Raw genomic sequence first — 21,435 nt, forward strand, 5'->3', positions numbered from 1 at the left:
AAATATTAACCTCAGCTCCTGGAACATCTCATATGCTCCATGACATTCAAAACGTCTTTGAAGTCCCGATTCTAAGTCGTAAAGCATGGCACACTGAACTATCGAGTAGTCATCAACTTTGCTCTGCTAGACGTTCATAACATCTTGTGTTGCTCCTGCAGCGGGCTTGGCACCTAGCGGTGCTTCCAGGACATAATTCTTCTGTGCAGCAATGAGGATAATGCTCAAGTTACATACCCAGTTCGTGTAGTTGCTACCATCATCTTTCAACATAGTTTCTCTATGAACATATCATAAATAAAACAGGGAAGCTATACGCGAGCAATTGATCTACAACATAGATATGCATATACTATCAGGACTAAGTTCATGATAAATTTAAGTTCAATTAATCATATTACTTAAGAACTCCCACTTAGATAGACATCCCTCTAATCATCTAAGTGATCACGTGATCCATATCAACTAAACCATGCCCGATCATCATGTGAGATGGAGTAGTTTTCAATGGTGAACATCATTATGTTGATCATATCTACTATATGATTCACGCTCAACCTTTCGGTCTCATGTTCCGAGGCCATATCTGCATATGCTAGGCTCGTCAAGTTTAACACGAGTATTCTTCTTGTGCAAAACTGGCTTGCACCCGTTGTATGTGAACGTAGAGCTTATCACACCCGATCATCACGTGGTGTCTCGGCATGACGAACTGTAGAAACGGTGCATACTTAGGGCGAACATTTGTACCTCGAAATTTAGTGAGAGATCATCTTATAATGCTACTGCCGTACTAAGCAAAATAAGCTGCATAAAAGATAAACATCACATGCAATCAATATAAGTGATATGATATGGCCATCATCATCTTGTGCCTTTGATCTCCATCTCCAAAGCACCATCATGATCACCATCGTCACCGGTTTGACACCTTGATCTCCATCGTAGCATCATTGTCGTCTCGCCAACTATTGCTTGCATGACTATCGCTACCGCTTAGTGATAAAGTAAAGCGATTACATGGAGATTCCATTTCATACAATAAAGCGACAACCATATGGCTCCATGCTACCTCTTGAGGATGCGTTGGTTTTCCCTTGAAGAGGAAAGGGTGATGCCGCAAAGTAGCGTAAGTATTTACCTTAGTTTTTGAGAACCAAGGTATCAATCCAGTAGGAGATTACACGCAAGTCCCACATACCTACACAAACAAACAAGAACCTCGCAACCAACGCGATAAAGGGGTTGTCAATCCCTTCACGGTCACTTACGAAAGTGAGATCTGATAGAGATATTAAGATAAATATTTTTGGTATTTTTGTTGTATAGATTGGAAAATAAATATTGTGAAATAAACACCGATAGAAATAACAAGTTGATAGGAAAATAATATGATGGAAGATAGACCCCGGGGCCATAGGTTTCACTAGTGGCTTCTCCCAAGATAGCAAATTCTACGGTGGGTGAACAAATTACTATCGAGCAATTGATAGAACAGCGCATAGTTATGAGAATATCTAGGCATGATCATGTATATAGGCATCACGCCCGCGCCAAGTAGACCAAAACGATTCTGCATCTACTACTATTACTCCACACATCGACCGCTATCCAACATTCATCTAGAGTATTAAGTTTGTAAGAATAGAGTAACGCATTAGGCAAGATGACATGATGTAGAGGGATAAACTAAAGCATTATGATATAAACCCCATCTTTTTATCCTCGATGGCAACAATACAATGCGTGCCTTGCTGCCCCTACTGTCACTGGGAAAGGACACCGCAAGATTGAACCCAAAGCTAAGCACTTCTCCCATTGTAAGAAATATCAATCTAGTAGGCCAAACCAAACTGATAATTCGAAGAGACTTGTAAAGACATTAAATCATGCATAAAAGATTTCAGAGAAGAATCAAATATTGTTCATAGATAATATTGATCATAAACCCACAATTAATTGGATCTCAACAAACACACCGCAAAAAGAATTACATCGAATAGATCTCCAAGAGAATCGAGGAGAACTTTGTATTGAGATCCAAAGAGAGAGAAGAAGCCGTCTAGCTAATAACTATGCACCCGAAGGTCTACAGTAAACTACTCACACATCATCGGAGAGGCTATGGTGTTGATGTAGATGCCCTCTATGATTGATTCCCACTCTGGTGGAGCACCGGAAAAGTCCCCAAGATGGGATCTCACTGATACAGAAGGTTGCGGCGGTGGAATTAGGGTTTCGTGGGGCTCCAGGATGTTTTCAGGGTATATGGGTATATATAGGAGGAAGAAGTATGTCGGTGGACCTGCGAGGGGCCCACGAGGGTGGGGGGCATGCCTGGCCCCCCTGGGCGCGCCCTCCTGCCTCGTGGCCTCCTCGCTTGTTTCTTGACGTCCACTCCAAGTCTCCTGCATCATGTTTGTTCCAAAAATAACTCTCCCGAAGGTTTCATTCCGTTTGATATTCCTTTTCTGCGAAACACTAAAATAGGCAAAAAAACAGCAATTTGCAATGGGCCTTTGGTTAGTAGGTTAGTCCCTAAAATAATATAAAAAGGTATATTAAAGCCCATTAAACATCCAAAAAAGATAATATAATAGCATGGAACAATCAAAAATTATAGATACGTTGGAGACGTATCAAGCATCACCAAGCTTAATTCCTGCTCGTCCTCGAGTAGGTAAATGATAAAAATAGAATTTTTGATGTGGAATGCTACCTAGCATAATTCTCAATGTAATTTTATTTATTGTGGCATGAATGTTCAAATCCGAAAGATTCAAGACAAAAGTTTAATGTTGACATAAAAATAATAATACTTCAAGCATACTAACAAAGCAATCATGTCTTCTCAAAATAACATGGCCAAAGAAAGTTATCCCTACAAAATCATATAGTCTGGCTATGCTCTATCTTCATCACACCAAGTATTTAATCATGCACAACCCCGATGACAAGACAAGAAATTGTTTCATACTTTTGATGTTCTCAAACTTTTTTAATCTTCACACAATACATGAGCGTGAGCCATGGATATAGCACTATAGGTGGAATAGAGTGGTGGTTGTGGAGAAGACAAAAAGGAGAAGATAGTCTCACATCAACTAGGCGTATCAACGGGCTATGGAGATGCCCATCAATAGATATTAATGTGAGTGAGTAGGGATTGCTATGCAATAGATGCACTAGAGCTATAAGTGTATGAAAGGTCAACAAAAGAAACTAAGTGGGTGTGCATCCAACTCGCTTGCTCACGAAGACCTAGGGCATTTTGAGGAAGCCCATCATTGGAATATACAAGCCAAGTTCTATAATGTAAAATTCCCATCAGTATATGAAAGTGACAACATAGGGGACTCTCTATCATGAAGATCCTGGTGCTACTTTGAAGCACAAGTGTGGTAACAGGATAGTAACATTGTCCCTTCTCTCTCTTTTTCTCTCATTTTTTTATTTGGTCCTTTTCTCTTTTTTGATGGCCTCTTTTTATATTTTTATTTTTTAGTCCAGAGTCTCATCCCGACTTGTGGGGGAATCATAGTCTCCATCATCCTTTCCTCACTTGGGACAATTATCTAATAATGATGACCATCACACTTTTATTTACTTACAACTCAAAAATTACAACTCGATACTAGAACAAAATATGACTCTATGTGAATGCCTCCGGCGGTGTACCGGGATGTGCATTGAATCAAGAGTGGCATGTATGAAATAATTATAAAGGTGGCTTTGCCACAAATACGATGTCAACTACATGATCATGCAAAGCAATATGACAATGATGTAATGTGTCATAACAAATGGAATGGTGGTAACTTGCATGACAATATATCTCAGAATGGCTATGGAAATGCCATAATAGGTAGGTATGGTGGCTGTTTTGAGGAAGGTATATGGTGGGTGTATGGTACCGGCGAAAGTTGTGTGGTACTAGAGAGGCTAGCAATGGTGGAAGGGTGAGAATGCATATAATCCATGGACTCAACATTAGTCATAAAGAACTCACATACTTATTGAAAAAATCTATTAGTTATCAAAACAAAGTACTACGCGCATGCTCCTAGGGGATAGATTGGTAGGAAAAGACCATCGCTCGTCCCCGACCGCCACTTATAAGGAAGACAATCAATAAATAAATCATGCTCCAACTTCATCACATAACGGTTCACCATACGTGCATGCTACGGGAATCACAAACTTTAACACAAGTATTTATCAAATCTACAACTACTCAACTAGCATGACTCTAATATCACCATCTTCATACCTCAAAACAATTATTAAGTATCAAACTTCTCATAGTATTCAATGCACTTTTTATGAAAGTTTTTATTATACCCATCTTGGATGCCTATCATATTAGGACTAGTTTTATAACAAAAGCAAATTACCATGCTGTTCTAAAAGACTCTCAAAATAATATAAGTGAATCATGAAATATCAATAATTTCTATAAAATAAAACCACCACCGTGCTCTTAAAGATATAAGTGAAGCACTAGAGCAAAATTATCTAGCTCAAGAGATATAAGTGAAGCACATAGAGTATTCAATAAATTCCGATTCATGTGCGTCTCTCCAAAATGTGTGTACATCAAGGATTATTGTGGTAAACTAAAAAGCAAAGACTCAAATCATACAAGATGCTCCAAGCAAAACACATATCATGTGGTGAATAAAAATATACCCTCAAGTAAAGTTACCGATAGACAAAGACGAAAGAGGGGATGCTTTCCAGGGCATCCCCAAGCTTAGTCTTTTGATTGTCCTTGAATTTTACCTTAGGAAGGCTTGCTAATCCCCAAGCTTAGGCTCTTGCCACTCCTTATTCCAAAATCCATCAAATCTTTACCCAAAACTTGAAAACTTCACAACACAAAACTCAACAGAAAATCTCATGAGCTTTGTTAGTATAAGAAAACAAACCACCACTTCAAGGTACTGTAATTAACTCATTATTTATTTATATTGGTGTTAAACCTACTGTATTCCAACTTCTCTATGGTTCATACACCCCGATACTAGCCATAGATTCATCAAAATAAGCAAACAACACACGAAAAACAGAATCTGTCAAAAACAGAACAATCTGTAGTAATCTGTAGGTTTCGAATACTTATGTAACCCCAAAAATTCTGAAATAAATTGGTGGACGTGAGGAATTTGTCTATTAATCATCTGCAAAAAGAATGAACCTAATCTCACTCTCCAGTAAACAATGGAAGAAAATCTTGTGAGCGCTAAAGTTTCTGTTTTTTACAGCAAGATCGCAAAGACTTCCCCCAAGTCTTCCCAAAGGTTCTACTTGGGAAAAACACTAATTAAAAACATAAAATAACATATAAACAGAACCTAGATGAATTATTTATTATTAAACATTAACAAAAAGTAAAGCACAAAAATAAAATTGGGTTGCCTCCCAACAAGCTCTATCATTTAACACTCCTAGCTAGGCCTTAAGATTTCAATGATGCTCACATGAAAGACAAGAATTGAACCACAAAGAGAGCATCATAAAATATATGACAAACAAGTTTAAGTCTAACATGCTTCCTATGCATAGGGATTTCATTAGCAAACAAATCAAGGCAAGAAAAAACCACCATATGCGAGGAAGAAGAAAGAAACAATGGCAATCTCTACCTAATGAGAGGAAATTTAGCAACATGAAAATTTCTACAACCATATTTTCCTCCCTAATAATAATTACATGTAGGATCATAATCAAATTCAACAATATAGCTATCACATAAAATATTCTCAACACGATCCACATGCATCCAAAGTTGACACTCTTCCAAAATAGTGGGGTAAACATTAACTGAAGTCATGACCTCTCCAAACCCACTTTTATCAAAAAATTCATAAGATTGAACATTCTCCAAATATGTGGGATCTAAAGTTGACACTCTTCCAAACCCACCTTAAATATTATTGAAAAAATTATTAGCAATCACATATTCATCATGGGGCTTAAATAAATTTTCAAGATCATAAGAAGAATCACCCCAATCATGATCGTTGCAACAAGTAGAGGACATAGCAAAACTAGCATCCCCAAGCTTAGGGTTTTGCATATTGTTAGCACAATTTACATCAATATAATTTATAATAAAATCATTGCAATCATGCTTTTTATTCAAAGATCTTTCATGAAGTAATTCATCACACTTTTTGGATTCACGAATTTCAACCAAAACCTCATAAAGATAATCTAGTGCACTCAACTCACTAGCAATAGGTTCATCATAATTGGATCTCTTAAAGAGATTCGCAAGTGGATGAGGATCCATAACAATAGATATTTAGCAAGTGAAGATGCAATCTAATAGAAGGCACATGGTAACATGAGAAAATAGAAGGACAGCCGGAGGAGGGCGAATGAAACGGCAAAGGTGAAGTGGGGGAGAGGAAAACGAGAGGCAAATGGCAAATAATGTAATGTGAGGGATAAGAGTTTGTGATGGATACATGGTATGTCTTGACTTGTGCGTAGATCTCCCTGACAAAGGCGCCAGAAATGGCTAGTTCTCGGGAGATCAAATCTTGACTTGACTTGGTGCAACCTCCCCGGCAATGGCGCTAGAAATCTTTCTTGCTACCTCTTGAGCATGCGTTGGTTTTCCCTTGAAGTGGAAAGGGTGATGCAGCAATGTAGCTTAAGTATTTCCCTCAGTTTTTGAGAACCAAGGTATCAATCCAGTAGGAGATTACACGCAAGTCCCATGTACCTGGTTAAACAAACAAGAACCTCGCAACCGACATGATAAAGGGGTTGTCAATCCCTTCATGGTCACTTACGAAAGTGAGATCTGATAGAGTTAATAAGATAAATATTTTTGGTATTTTTGTTGTATAGATTGGAAAATAAAGATTGCAAAATAAAAGGCGATAGAAATAACAAGTTGATAGGAAGATAATATGATGGAAGATAGACCCGGGGGCCATAGCTTTCACTAGTGGCTTCTCTCAAGATAGCAAATTATACGGTGGGAGAACAAATTACTAGCGAGCAATTGATAGAAAAGCGCATAGTTATGAGAATATTTAGGCATGATCATGTATATAGGCATCATGTCCGCGACAAGTAGACCGAAACAATTATGCATCTACTATTATTACTCCACACATCGACCGCTATCCAGTATGCATCTAGAGTATTAAGTTCATAAGAACAAAGTAACGCATTAGGCAAGATGACATGATGTAGAGGGATAAACTCAAGCAATATGATATAAACGACATCTTTTTATCCTCGATAGCAACAATACAATACGTGCCTTGCTACCCCTTCTATCACTGGGAAAGGACACCGCAAGATTGAACCCAAAGCTAAGCACTTCTCCTATTGCAAGAAAGATCAATCTAGTAGGCCAAGCCAAACTGATAATTCGAAGAGACTTGCAAAGATATTAAATCATGCATAAAAGATTTTAGAGAAGAATCAAATATTGTTCATAGATAATCTTGATCATAAACCCACAATTCACCGGATCTCAACAAACACACCGCAAAAAGAATTACATCGAATAGATCTCCAAGAGAATCGAGGAGAACTTTGTATTGAGATCCAAAGAGAGAGAAGAAGCCGTCTAGCTAATAACTATGGACCCGAAGGTCTACGATAAACTACTCACACATCATCGGAGAGGCTATGGTGTTGATGTAGAAGCCCTCCGTGATTGATTCTCCCTCCGGTGGAGCGCCGGGAAAGGCCCCAAGATGGGATCTCACGGGTACAGAAGGTTGCAGCGATGGAATTAGGGTTTCATGGTGCTCCTGGATGTTTTCAGGGTATATGGGTATATATAGGAGGAAGAAGTAGGTCGGTGGAGCTGCGAGGGGCCCACGAGGGTGGGGGGCGCTTGCCCCCTGGGCAAACCCCTCCTGTCTCGTGGCCTCCTTGCTTCTTTCTTGACGTCCACCCCAAGTATCCTAGATCACGTTTTTTCTAAAAATAACTCTCCCGAAGGTTTCATTCCGTTTGGATTCCCTTTGATGTTCATTTTTTGCAAAACACTGAAATAGGCAAAAAAATAGCAATTTGCACTAGGCCTTTGGTTAGTAGGCTAGTCCCAAAAATAATATAAAAAGGTATATTAAAGCCCATTAAACATCCAAAATAGATAATATAATAGCATGGAACAATCAAAAATTATTGATACGTTGGAGACGTATCACTCCTGCCAGTTGCCGATAACTTTGTTGCAAAACATGATCATCTCGTACAACAATTTATATAATCACGTCTTGACCATATCACATCACAACGTGCCCTACAAAAACAAGTTAGAGTCCTCTACTTTGTTGTGGAAATTTTTCCGTGGCTACTACGGGCTTAGCAAGAACCGTCCTTACCTACGCATCAAGACCACAATGATTTTTTCATCAAGTGTGTTGTTTTAACCTTCAACAAGGACTGGGCATAGTAACACTCGATTCAACTAAAGCTGGAGAAACAGACACCCAATAGCCACCTGTGTGCGAAGCACGTCGGTAGAACCAGTCTCATGAACGCGGTCATGTAATGTTGGTCTGGGCCGCTTCATGTTGGTAAGCAGTATGACTATTATCGCCCACAACTGTTTGTGTTCTGCTCGTTCCTATAACATCTACGGATAGACCTGGCTCCGATGCCACTTTTGGGGAACGCAGTATTTAAAAAAAATCCTACAATCACGCAAGATCTATCTAGGAGATGCATAGCAACGAGAGGGGAGAGTGTGTCTTGCGTACCCTCATAGACCGGAAGGGGAAGTGTTATGTAATGCGGTTGATGTAGTCAAACGTCTTCTCGATCTGCACACGTTCAGCTCAGTGACGCCCCTTGTACTCTTGATCCAGCTAAGGCCGAGGGTGAGTTCCATCAACACGATGGCATGTTTACAGTGATGATGAAGTTACCGACGTAGGGCTTTGCCTAAGCACTACGACAATATGCCGAGGTGGAAAACTGTGGAGGGGGGCACCGCACACGGCTAAAGATCAACTTTTGTGTCTATGGGGTGCCCCCCTCCCCCATATATAAAGGAGGGGGGAGGAGGCTGGACGGCCACAAGGGGCGCGCCAAGGGGGGAGGAATCCTACTCCTAATAGGAGTAGGTTTCCCCCTTTCCTAGTCCAAGAAGGAGAATAAAGGAAAGAGGAGAGAACAGAAGGAAGGAGGGGGGCGCCCCCTACCCCTTGTCCAATTCAGACTGGGCAAGGGGGGGGGGCGCCACCTCTGGCGGGCCCTCTCTCTTCTCCACCAAGGTCCATTGTGGCCCATTAATCCCCCCGGGGGTTCCGGTAACCTCCCGGTACTCCGAAAAAATACCTGATACACTTTGAAACCATTCCGGTGTCCGAATATAACCTTCCAATATATCAATATTTATGTCTCGACCATTTCGAGACTCCTCTCCATGTCCGTGATCTCATCCGGGACTTCGAACAACCTTCAGTACATCAAATCACATAACCCATAGTACATATCGTCATCGAACGTTAAGCGTGAGGACCCTACGGGTTCGAGAACTATGTAGACATGACCGAGACATATCTCCAGTCAATAACCAATAGCAGAACCTAGATGCTCATATTGGTTCCTACATATTCTACGAAGATCTTCACCAGTCAAACCGCACAACAACATGCGTTGTTCCCTTTGTCATCGGTATGTTACTTGCCCGAGATTCGATCGTCAGTATCATTATAACTAGTTCAATCTCGTTACTAGCAAGTCTCTTTACTCGTTCCGTAATTCATCATCCTTCAACTAACTCATTAGTTACATTTCTTGCAAGTCTTATAGTGATGTGCATTACCGAGAGGGCCCAGAGATACCTCTTTGACAATTGGACTGACAAATCCTAATCCCGATCTATGCCAACTCAACAAACACCATCGGAGACACCTATAGAGCATCTTTATAACCACCTAGTTACATTGTGATGTTTGATAGCACACTAAGTGTTCCTCCGATAATCGTGAGTTGCATAATCTCATAGTCATAGGAACATGCATGTATAAGTCATGAAGAAAGCAATAGCGATAAACTAAACGATCATAGTGCTAAGATAACAGATGGGTCTAGTCCATCACATCGTTCTGTAATGATGTGATCCCGTTCATCAAATGACAACACATGTCCATGGCTAGGAAACTTTAACCATCTTTGATTAACGAGCTAGTCAAGTAGAGACATACTAGGGACACTCTGTTTGTCTATGTATTCACACATGTACTAAGTTTCGGTTAATACAATTCTAGCATGAATAATGAACATTTATCATGATATAAGGAAATATAAATAACAACTTTATTATTGCCTCTAGGGTATATTTCCTTCATAAAAGTGGTGGTGATATGGTACCAGGGCACCTCCCCCAAGCTTGGCACAAGCTAAGGGGAGAGCCCATACCCGTGCACTCAATTCTCCTTCTTTGGTGACGGTGGTTATGAAGAAGTAGGCTTGTCCTCTGGATTCCAAGACATAGACTCCCCATCATAAAAAGATGAACGTGTCTCCGGGTCCTGAAATTTGCAGCAAAACTCATACCTTTAAACCCGGCTTCATACTAAGAGTTTCGATTTTGCAAATCATAGATTTGGGCTTGATGGAAATCGATCCTATCATTGAGCTTGAAGATGGCGTATTTGATCTCCTTGTTGTCCAGCTTGTGCTCACGGGTGAATTCTGTGATCATGGAGTGGTCAACGCTGAGTCCACGCTCCACCATCCCCTCACACTTCAACATCTACTGTGCCACTGCTTCTAGCCTGGCCTTCTCGCTTCTGGTCTTCTTAGGCCCTTGGAAGTCCCTGATGTGAAGCACCAACTCATGCATCTCTATCTCCTGGGGGTGTTTCATCACCTCCGAAAGGTAAGGGTTGATGACCTTCTCAAAGAGCTTGTCCTTGGATCAGCTTGGAGGTGCCATGGCGATCTAGGTCTGTCAGAAAAAAGCACGAAACAAGAATAGAACACTACTGCAGGATGCTACTAACGCGACAATACGATCAGAGACCCTTTGACGAAACTATGTGTGATGCATTAATCACAAACGGGGATGTAAAAAAATTGTCAAAAGGTGCAAAACGTTTGTGATGGCGGAGCCATCAAACATGGTTCAGATTTTAGTTGCGTGCGCGATTCAGGGCACATGGTTAACCCGTTCGAACTGTTTGCGATGAGGCAGAACAACAGAAATGGGCAGTCATACCAATGTATGTGTGATATACAGCATACAGTTCGCTTCGATGAACTATTTGCTATTAGGGAATGCAAATAGTTATCCAGATCAAGGTGTGTGTGCGATATAGGACCTACGGTTCACTCAGACGAACTATTTTCGATTAGCGAACACAACAGAAACGGTTCAACTTAACAAGATGTGTGTGATACGTGGCAAACAGCCGACTCGGATGAACTGTTTGTGATGAGAAATTTCAACACACACGGTTAATACAGTTAGTTCGTTTGTGACTCTGTGTGTACAAAAAACTTTGAAAATGCAAACTAGTTGCTTGCGGTGTCTAGGAGTATCGCACACGATGCATCTGCGAGTACTCGTGTGCGATGATTAGTAAGTTACACATACGACCGGAAGGGTGCCATGCTGATCATGGAGTCCGAGAAGACCACCGTCGGAAGGCTGCTAGCTCAGCCTTTTAGCTTATATTTTATTATAATTGTATGCATATGTAGGTCCTGAGTGTATTGGGCCTTGCAACATGTAGCATTTTAAATTATCCTGAATACGTAAGACAATTACTAAGAATTATTAACCGTTGCCATTGTAAATTTGCCTCAACGGCGAGAAGAGCGCGCGCAGGGACGCCAGAGCGGAGCGCGCTGCGGCCGCCTCAATGGAGAGCAAAACACGTGGATTGACATGAGCAGAGCGCGCCACGGCCGCCTCAATGGCAAGAAACCACGTGGTCAACCTTGTGCCATCAATAAATTTTGACCTTATTTCTCATCACATTGCAGATTACAACACAATAAGTAATTGCAAATATGTTCAGACCTATCAAACTAACATATGTTCACACTTAGCACCGGGCTGTAAAAACTACCCACTCGAAAAGTACTTCACAGTTCCTCTCCTCATCACCCACAAAACTGGTCTTTCCTATCAAGTCATTCCACCATGACCGGTAGGAGGAGTTTAGGGTGGACATATAACCAGACAGCAAAGACCAAGGCCGCGGAAGCACTAGAGAGGTCCCGCCGCGAAGCCGCAGCCACAGCAAAGATGTCCCGGCACGCCGCGGAGCCCTCGAACAAGCTCTCACGGGCACGCGAGGGCTCTCACAAGTGCATTCACGACATCGGCCATCGCGACGAGCCAGCATTTCTGAAGTCCTTCGCTGGGGACGATGACATTCTCGCTGGCGTCACTAGGCAGCAGGAGCTGGTCGACGACTTGATGAAGCTGCTCAAGATCAGCGATGCCTCCGTTGACAAGGCGACCAACCTCGTCGAGCAACTCATGAGTGACGATGCGAAGCTCTGCAAGGCGCTCGCCGAGAAAGAGGAGGAGGCCGCCGGCTAGAAGATGTTGCATGAGTAGAGCAGTGCCTCGGGGATGATGCTGATAGCGGCCAGCGAGGAACTGATGGGTGACTTGAGGAAGCTCTGGATCGAGCGTGACCAGGAGGTGGAGGAATCCGTGGCTACTTTCAAGCAAAGTCATGAGGAATTGAAGAAGGAGCTGGAGGATGTTGTCGCCTGGTGATCCATCGATGAGTAGAGACAGTAGCGACCTAGATCATTGTCTACAATTTCCTTCTTCTCTTGCCCCCGTGTCTTCTAGGCTCTGCCACATGTGGCATTTTAAATTATCCGTAATATGTAAGACAATTATTATCTGCGCCATTGTAAATTTGTAATCGTATTATCCGTTGTCATTTTATTTGTGGTCGTATTATCCGTTGCCCTATGTGGCAATTTAAATTAGGGCGAAATACAAGTTGAAAACATGAACAAAGCAAATGCTGTCATGGGATCACAAGCAAACACCCTCCATCCAGGTGCTTTAATTAACCCATTAATGGAGAAGTTGTGAGTGAGGCAGGCGGCGGCTGGTGCATGGAGGTCAAAGAGATCGCTTCCTGGTGAGCATGGGCGGCCTTGCTGCTCGCACATGTCCCGTCGAGCCTACGAGGTGGACAGGATGCAAGTGTCCCATCGAGCCTGCACGGCGGACTGCTCGCACACGTCCCGTTGAGCCTGCACGGCGGACTTCTCGCGCTCGTCCCATCTAATCGAACAGCTGCACGCGCGCCACCGAGTATGGTTAAATTTCGACACGGTTAATGTAATACAACCATTTGCGATATTAACGTGTTAGCTTTTTGTTTCAAAAAGGACTTCGTTGGCTACTAATGTGTGCGCCTCTTCTCAAACTGGACGATTTTTTTACCATGGCATATGTGTGCCATGTCATGAAACCATGGCAAGTTTCATGTTTTTTGGGTGAGTTTTTGATTTACTGGGATTTAAAAACCAAGATTCTCATTGTTTCAGGACGACAACAAGTTTGTAACTCATGCACCCAATGACACATGTATGATTTTCCACCTATTTTGCTTCATTGGAGCATCTGCTTGTAGTTCAAATTCGAATTATGGACTACATTAAATGCATAGAAAACTTAGTAATTAGTAATATATACAATGGCCAAACGAACCCTGGACAGTTTCAAATTTCAGCCCGACACTCCTGTTATTCTATGTTTCCTATAGAAAACAAAGTTCAAGGCGAGAAGAGGCGGCGATTATTGTTTCGCCCACAAGAGGGGCATGTTTCCCGACCGGAACCACGAGGGTTGCGACACTACGGTTTGTAAGAGGCTTGTAATTTAGCTTCGCCCAAATTGGACAATTATATGTACCATGTAGTGACACCATGCCAAGTTTCATGATTTCCTGGTGGATTTTGGATTTACAGAGATTTAAAAACCGAGATTCGCAATGTTTGTGGCCAAGCCAGGATGGCAAGACGGTTGAATTCGTTCCCATTTGTTCCATGGGACCTAAACATGCACCCAAAGGAAACATGTACATTTTTTCTAGCCATTTTGGTGCACTGGACTATGTATTTCTAGTTCGGATTTGAATTATGGATATTAAATGCCTAGAAAACTCAATTAATGAATAAAAAGTCAAACGAACCCTGAATAATTTCAAAGTTCAGCAAGAAACTCCCGTTATTCCGTGTCATGTGTAGAAGAAAATACAAGGCTAGAAGAGGGAGTGATTATCGTTTGGCCCACAAGGGGGCATGTTTCCATATCTAAGCCACGAGGGTTCTTGCGACAGGTTCCGATTTGTAAGAGGTTTGTAATAAAGCTTGGCCCAAATTGGCAATGTTTTTACCACACCATATATGTTCCATGATATGACACCATGCCACCTTTGATGACTTTCTGGTGAGTTTTTTATTTATGGGGATTTAAAACCCGAGATTCGAAATGTTTGAGGACGAGCCAGGACACCGGTACGATTGTATTTCATTCCCATTCCTGGCATGGGACCTAAACATGCACCCAAGGACAAATGTATAATTTTTCTAGCCATTTTGGTGAACTGGAGCATGTATTTGATGTTTATATTTGAATTATGGACATTAAATTCCTAGGAAACTGAATTAGTGTATAAAAAGGCCAAACGAACCCTGATTAAGTTGAAATATCAGCACGGATGTCATGTCGTTACATGTTGCCCGTGGAAGAAAGTAGAAGGCGAGAAGAGGCAGTGATTACATTTCGCCCACAAGGGGAACACGTTTCCCTATCGGAACCATGAGGCTTATTTGAGAGAAGCTCCGGCTTGTAAGAGGTTTGTAATAAAGCTTGGCCCAAATTGGACAATGTTTTTACCACGACATATATGTGCCATGATGTGACACCATGCCACCTATGTTAACTTTCTGGTGAGTTTAGGATTTACAGGGATTTAAAAACTGGGATTCCAAATGTTTGAGGATGAGCCAAGACGTGGGTATGGTTGCAATTCGTTCCCATTCCTGGCATGGGACCTAAACATGCACCCAAGGACACATGTATACATTTTCTAGCCATTTTGTGAATTGGAGCATGTATTTGAAGTTCAAATTTGAATTATGGACATTAAATTCCTAGGAAACTCAATTAGTGTATAAAAAGGCCAAACGAACCCTGAATAAGTTTAAATTTCAGCACGGATATCCTGTCGTTCCATGTTGCCCGTAGATGAAAATACAAGGCGAAAAGATGCACGAATTACGTTTCTCCCACAAGGGGGACACGTTTCCCTATCGGAACCACGAGGCTTCTTTGGGAGAATCTCCGGTTTGTGAGAGGCTTGTAATAAAACTTGCGACAAAATGGACGAAAAAATTCCTCGACATATATGTGCCATGTCTTGACACCATGCCAGGATTCACGATTTTCGGGTTAGTTTTGGATTTAAGGGGATTTAAAAACCAAGATTCTTCTCATGAAATGTTTTCAAATAGCACACGGTTCACTCATGAAAGCCGTGTGCCTACCAAACCGTGGCCAATGCCCCCTCCCCCTGCTGCATGCGTGATCTGAGTCCTGCGTTCTGATTGGCCAGAACCCAAACACCACTGATCGTGCATGTGCACCGTTGGATGCTCCCAGATCTAACGACAACCCTGAGGCCTTTCGACGGCACATGCAGTACATGGGTAAGCACTGTGCGCATGTGTCATGCTAGCTCATGCTTCCTTCTCTACTAGGTTTTCTAAACATGCTACCATTTCTCACTACTCCTCTCATCAGTTTCCTGCCTCTTCTCCCATCATTTTCCCGCCACCAGTGTCAGTGCTCATTGAAGGCTAGCGGCGACACAGCGGCCATGTAAATATCCCACACAGTTTCTAAAATCACAAATGTGTGTGATAGGAGGGAGCAGGGCCCATGCGGTGACCAGCATGGAACGCCTTAATGGCAAGGAGACTATTCTTACCAGCAAGGGCCGGCTTCCCATCCGCTAGCCTAGTCGAATAGAACGCATAAGTTAAGCGTGCTCGGGCTGGAGTAGTCCAAGGATGGGTGACCCGATGGGAAGTTGCATATCTCAAGCTTCATATAAATGCTATGACACGGTCATTATAGAGATATTATATCTCTATAGTGACCTATCAGGGCATTTATATAAACCTTGGGATCCTTGTTTTGCAAATTTGTAGACTATGCTTTTATGGGTTATTTTTTGCTCTAAATAATTAAAGAATGATTGACTTGACCTGTCATGGCGATTATATAAACCTACTACGTTTTTATGGGTTACTTTTTCCTCTAAAAAAATAAAGAATGACTGACTTCACCTGTCATGGCGATATATATAAACCTTTTTCATGTTGCATGCAGGGTATAGGGGGCAGGGTGTTCTTCTCGAGCATGTCTCCCTTGTGCAGCTTATAGACACGGCACATATCTCTGGGCTCCCGAGGTATATATACTATCCTTTACTGACAATTAGGGGGCCCATGCAATCTATCCCTTTGACCCAACAATGAGAAGTGTTTGACCATGATGGTTTCCTATTGATACTAGTAAGGTACACGTGCATTGCACGCATGACATTTGGTAACCAAATTATGAATAAATACCACGCTATAGCATGTAAGATTTGAGTCATATATGCATGCTGTATATGTTCATTTAATTCTTATAGTTCATCTCATCCAAAATCAATTAATTTTATAAAAAAATCTATTTTAAGATTCATGGAATTGTGCATGTAGAGCATAAAGTAAATACAAAAGTGACAATTCATTTAGAAAAAAAGTTTGGGCAATTAAGATATGGAAGATTCTAGAGAACAAAGGAGAAGTGCATGTGTGCTGAGGTTTGTGCATTATGCTTAAGTTCAACCATGGAGTCTTCTAGATTGTACATGTGGCAGAATCTGGTGGAATGTAGATGATATCCAACGGCCAGTAGTGCTCAGATTTGACATCTCTGTACCATCGGATTGGCTTCATCCAACGACCAACTTTCAAAGTTATTCGCACACTATATAGGGGTATATATATAGATGTGTCCCATGCTAGACCAAATAAAGTTTGAGCACATGCATGGGACGACCCCCCCTTACATAACTTCCGGAGGGGGAATGAAGGAGGAGGGAAGGAAGGGGGAGGCCGAATCCCTCCCCTTACTTTATCTCTTCTCACTACAAAAAATACACTTCCGTGATGATACGTGTTTGTCACAGTAGGTCGCGTTTTTTTTCATGCATGTACATCCATGACGATTTTATGACAGAATCAAGATAGTCATACCTGTGCTGTCATAGAAGTGTTCCATGACATTACCAAAATTATCATCACGGAAGTGTCCACTTCCATCATGATAAATCACGCGTCACAGAAGTGCTTTCGTCAAGGGTGACCGACATGTGGCATCCACCGTAACGGAACGCCGTTAAGCTATCGGGTTGGGTTTTGGATCCGATAACCCGTTAACAGCCCCGACCAATGGGGATTTTCCACGTGTAAAATCATCATTGGCTGGAGGAGACACGTGTCAGGTCCGCGTTGGCACAGGTGTCACTCATCCAATGGGCGAGACGCGCCTATGATATGTTGACACGTGGACCAACCCATCAAGTTTAAATGGGCCGACCCAACTGAAGGCCCACAAGATTTTGCGGACCATAATGGGCCGGCCCAGCTAAAGGCCCACGAGATTTTGCGGACCATAATGGGCTGGCCCAGCTAAAGGCCCACAAGATTTTTGTGTGCCATAATGGGCCGGCCCAGGTAAAGGCCCACAAGAATTTTGTGTGCCATAATGGGCTAGCCCAGGTAAAGGCCCACAAGATTCTTGTGGATCATAATGGGCTGGCCCAGCTAAAAGCCCACGAGATTGCACCGACATTAATGGGCTAGCCCAGCTATAGGCCCACAAGATTTTGAGGACCCTAGTAGGCCGGCCCATTAACTGGCTGCCATGTTTTGGGCCAAATGCCAGCCCATATTTGATCCGGTCCATTAATGGCCTGCCACGCTCCGGGCCTAATAGTGGCCCATATGAGATCCGACCCGTTAAAAGCCTACCACATTCTGGGCCAAATTACGGCACAGATCAGGTCCGACCCTTTAAGAGGCTATGGGCTCAATTATGGCCCATATCAGATTCGTCCCGTCAACGGGACACTATGCTTTTGGGCCCACTTGCTAAAGGCCCACTTAGTAATTCGGCCTCATATTAGTTTTGGCCTGTTAAGGGCCCGTTTAACATTTCGGCCCTATATTAATTTCGGCCTGTCAAAAGCTCGTCATATAGTTGGGCCTAACTACGGCCCGGTTTACATCCGGCCTGCTCGCAGCTGATATCTCATTGGGCCAAACAAGGACCGAGACAATTTGGGCCTATTAAAATCCCGTGATTTGATTCGCACATTCATGGGCCGGGGTTCATTTCGGGCTGCTGCCGGCCTGTGAGCTGTTCGGCATGTTTCAGGCCCAACCTACATCGTGATTGCATGACGGACCGATTATGTACCGTAATTTTACGGTTTGGCCGGTTTACTACGAAGACAGGATATATATACAGTAAAATAACTGCAGCATCGTGAATAAGAAGAAACCTAGACCATACAATAAAGAATTACGGCATATTACATCCACTGGGCATCAAAGTTCGCCACTATGATAATAAAGCACAAGCAGACAACAGATTACATACACTAGGCATCAAAGATCGCCACCAGTGCAAATAAACACGCTGACAAAATAATATACAAAACCGACATCACTTCAATAGAGTTCAAGAAAGGTTAGCCCTGCTGGGGAGCTACAGCGCAAGCAGCTGAGCAAGATGATGAGACTACGCTTGTTCAACACTTATATCTTCCTCACTCTGAAAGATAAACAAGCAGACAGATGACATGTTTTGCACATAAAATTATCAGTGCTAACAATTCATCACTTTTCTTACTGACGAATAAAGTGAGACAGTTTAAAATTGCATTAACACAATATGGTATTGTTCAGGTCAAGACATGGCAGGAAATGACATTGTGAAGGAGTTGGCAGCTTCACGGCACCACTGGATTACAGATCAAGAACTCATAAGTATCAATGGTTAGTGTGCTGTCAATTATACCATTTCAGATTGGAAAATAAAGAGATGGTTTAAATAATAGTAGAATGATATGACATTGTTCATAGTTAAGACATTGCAGAATATGACATTGTGATGTAGTGGGTAGGTTCACCAGACCACTGGATTATGGATGAAGAACAGAAGCATACATGCAGTGCAAAAGAAGATCACTTGCTCTGTATAGTTTAATTTACATGGTATGAAGAAGGAACTTGGTTGTACAACTGAAAACTTAAATTGAGAAAGGACAAACTTTTGTTTATGAACTACATAATAAACTTTAAACAAGCAATTTGATGCAAACACCAAAAATAAACAGCTGTTGCAGTCATGCCTAACCAAATATATACAACAAAGTTTGAAGGCTTGAGATGGACAAACTTGTATTATTGGTGAAGACAGGCTCTATAAAGGCCTTGTCCATGCTGATGGGGGGCAATTCAAGAAGTTTACGACCGAATCTTTTTCAAAAGCATTGCCTTTATTCTACATTTTGTTAAGTGTAAATATAGATGTGATAATATACGGAAAAATGGAGACTATTTAAGATAAGATGAAGAGTGATGCTACATAACCAAGTAGCTATAAATGTAAGTGCAGCAATACAGGCAAAAGGTACAGCCAAGAGCAATGCGCAGCTAAACTTCTTCGGTACCATCCTTATGGTAAGAGTAAATATAGATTTGATGTGTAGAAAATGGAGGGCAAAGGAAAATAAGCTGCAGAGTGATGGTACATGAACAACTACCTGTCATTATAAGTACACTGATAAAGGACTGCATGTACTTACAAGAACAATGCAGAGCTAAAAAAACATTGGCATTGGATATATTCTACACTAATGTAACCATTCATACAGATCAGATAATTTGGAGCGAACAATTGATAAGCAAGCTATCATGCATACTGCTGTCACATAATGAACCAGGTATGTATGCAAGTACAGTGATACATGACAATAGGTACTAACAAGAGCAAAGCAGCGGGCAGCATATTTGCGATATCCTGTCGTTCTTGTCAAACCAGAATTCTTCTTCGAGTAGATTTCCTGCAAAAAAGATCCGTAAGGCACATGCGGAAAAGTAGAAGTTCAAATTGTCATGTGATTTCATAGACAGTACCTCATCCTAGGAACAAGACAAGTGCATAACAAGGTTTTTCCATTCAATGTCTTCTAAATTTAGCACAGGAGACTTTACCAGAAATTCGTTTATAGACTTGCCATCAAAATATGATTTCCTCAGGTAACACCGATACTGCTGCAATGCTTCCTTGAAAAGCACAAGCAAGCTTTGCTTGTCATGACTATCCAGATTGACCCTCGCCTAGTTACAACAATGTAATGTAAATCATTGATGTGTCCAATCTGCAGAAAATAGGAAAATAATAACCATGAATAATAGCACTTACACATAAGTTGGACAGGAAGATGTGAAAATGGTGTTTGTCATCACAATAATCTTCCCATGATGGGAATATATGCATGTAGTCCCTAACAACATTGAAAGCATTGTCTTTAAACTGGAAATAAATGGAATGAGGTTCCAATCTGCAGGAATTGGCCGTCTCTGCAGTTGGGATAGGTCTTTGGCCGGTGGACTTGCTGTACTTTTTGCTGGAGTGGGATTTTTCTGTGGTATAGCTAGGGCTATGGCAAATGAAATCGGTATACCTTTTTCTGGAGTGCAGGTCCTGTGTGGTGGGGCTAGTGGTGTGGCCAGTGAAGTATGGGTACAGTCTACTGGAGTCGGTCCTACGTTTTGTGTCACTGGTTGTACAGCCAATATAAGTGGGGCACTGTCTGATTTCTCTGGCACCACCATGTTTTTCAAGGACTTTGCTGGTGCTCCTTCAGGTTCGGCAATCACCCTCTTCCTTTTTGATGTCTAATGCACAAGAAAAGCATTTGAGTGGAAAAACATGGTACGATGATAGATTAATATGTATTGATAATGGATGGGCATGGCATCTCGACATATATGATGAGTAAACTAAGCAGATGGCGGTGCAACAAAGTAGAAGAAATGCAAGACAACATATGCAAGATACCCGCAATAAATAAAACATTGCCAAATTAGAACAGGCACCTTGATGGGTGAACAGGACAGGCCATCTGCCTTTGACTCCTCGAGGTTAGAATAGTCATTAGGATCATATTCTGAACAAGAATCAACAGGTGGGGAGCGTATGAGTTTCATTGCATCCAGAATGGCACTCAATGCCTTAGTGCCAATTTTGTAAGTCATTGCAGTGTTTAGCTTCAAGAGTGGACTGCTGCTAGTGCGACACAAAGCAGCTACACAGATCATAATGTAGATATAACA

The sequence above is a fragment of the Triticum dicoccoides genome, chromosome 4A (assembly GCF_002162155.2).
Source record: "Triticum dicoccoides isolate Atlit2015 ecotype Zavitan chromosome 4A, WEW_v2.0, whole genome shotgun sequence".
Classification (NCBI taxonomy): domain Eukaryota; kingdom Viridiplantae; phylum Streptophyta; class Magnoliopsida; order Poales; family Poaceae; genus Triticum; species Triticum dicoccoides.